The sequence below is a fragment of the Solanum tuberosum genome, unplaced genomic scaffold, assembly GCF_000226075.1.
Source record: "Solanum tuberosum cultivar DM 1-3 516 R44 unplaced genomic scaffold, SolTub_3.0 scf00796, whole genome shotgun sequence".
NCBI classification, from domain to species: domain Eukaryota; kingdom Viridiplantae; phylum Streptophyta; class Magnoliopsida; order Solanales; family Solanaceae; genus Solanum; species Solanum tuberosum.
In genome coordinates this window covers 84,893-87,126 of record NW_006239707.1, presented here as the reverse complement: position 1 = coordinate 87,126, position 2,234 = coordinate 84,893, and positions in this window count along the sequence as shown.

The window sequence follows — 2,234 nt, the reverse complement described above, 5'->3', positions numbered from 1 at the left end:
TACTGGATCTGTAACAAAAGATTAAGTAATTTCATTATCTTTATAAGTGACAGAAACACCTTTTGAGTCAATACCTGTAAAAGGATAAATTACATTTATAAACAGGGTTTCAAGTATAATTGGAGGATATAATTGATTTTTGACTAGAAAGAAGAAATGAGGAATGTAGACTTTGTTCTGGTAAATTTTTGCGTTAGGCAATTTATTCTTTATATCTAAAGCATGTCCTGATGCAGACTTAACCATATGAGTAGCTTTTTTTGAAAATATTTTGTAGACACTAAGCCTTCTTGAATACAGCTAACATCTGCACCACTATCAATCATGGCAATGTTAGTAATCGAAAAATTGTTATCAATCAAAATAGTACATTTAACATACCATTTATGAGCAGTAATAATTTGCATCATTCCCAAAAACATATCCTGTTTAGGATCAAGATTAATAGGTTCTTTCTCAATATGATTTTCAGAAATACCTTTATTTTTGGAAAACCTGTCTGCAGAATTATGCATTTCAATCTGTGTAATTCTATGATCACAAATCAATGGATTTTTCTTAAGAGATTTAATCTCTCTTTTTAAATTCTCAATTTCAATCTTTAAATCATCGAAAGAAGAATCTTTTTCAGGAAAAAACATTTCTTTTTATAAGACGATCATCAACCTCTTTTGAAGAGTACGGTGCGGAATATTCAAAATCATTTAAATCATTCTTCTTGTTTTCAAAAGGTTTAGAAGAACTTGAATTGGATTCGTTAGAAGTAGCCAGATTAATGATTTTTTCACGAAACTTGCTATCAGTAACTTCCTTTAAAAGTTCCATCACATTATCATAAGTGATTGTGTTCATATTGAAGTCTTGAAATTGCGATTGAAGTTTATAAATTTCATCATCTTCACATTTGCAAGTATTACCTTTGCAGGTAGTGCAAGGGCTACCACAATTTTTATCACTATCAGATAAATCAAGCAGTTCAATACAGAACCCGAATCAGATTCATAGTCGTCGTCAGAACCTTTAGGAATAGTCCATTTGTTTAACAAATCAAGGTTTTGAGGTACATCGACCTCTTCGAGTCTACTACTTTTAGTACAAGTATGATCTTCCCCTTCTCCTGCCCTTATTGTGAATCCATGGTGGATCCATCCTGCATACATAACAGGCTTTAATCATTCAGAGTAATAATCGGTCAGATATTCTTCTGAATAATCATGTATAAGAAGATCTTCGAAATCTTCTTCTTTAATATCATCAATAAGTTTTTCAATAATAAGACCTTTCAGATCTCTTGGTAATATAATTACCTTCAGAATAGTAATGAGAGTTCTTTCATAAAAAAAGATTCGTAAAACATTTTATTGAAGGTATTCTCTGGATAAGAAATCCAGTAAGGAATTATCAACTCCCTTTTATTATTGAATTTGAAAATCAAAAGGGGCAAATTGAGCTTGCCACCTTGCAAATATTAATTTTGAAGCATCATGCTTAAAATATTTATTAAATATATATTTGACGGATTAAGCATCAGGTTTTATTAAAAACTTTTGATTGTATAAGTCATCTTGAAACTTCAATACACATTTAATAATGGTAAGCATCTCATGGGCCACATTAGCATATTTCTTCTGGGCCTCACTCCATTTTCCAGAATGAAATCTGATAAGATATTCATTTTTATCATTGGGATTAATTTGATTCAATATCCCACCATAACCAATATTAGACGCATCTGTCTCAATAATTTTTTGCCAAGCAGGGTTGGCAAGAGCTAAGAAAGGTAAGGATTGAACTCAAAGTTTAATATCCTTAACCAAAGTGGTATGACTATCATCGAAAGAATAAAGAAATATAATAAAATTCCTCAAAAAGGAATCATTGATGAATCTCCTTTCAAGACGGAGATAAAGAAAATATGATTAATGATTATCTAGAAGAAGTAAAAAGAAATTTACTTCGAACCATAACCCAGATCGATAAATCATACACTTCAATGCGAAATGAAACAAGCAATGATGATATCGCGAAAGAGTCGCAGCAGGCCAAAACAGACAATATATTGTCTACCACCGAACTACAAGATGCAGAAGAATTCTTGCAACAAATGAAGGCCATGGATAGGAGACATGGCAAAGAAAAGACATAAATAAGATGGCACCGTAAAAGCTTAAGCCCACTCAACAGTAGATACACTTTTGCCCTGAGCCCACTCAATAGTAGAAACATTGTTCATT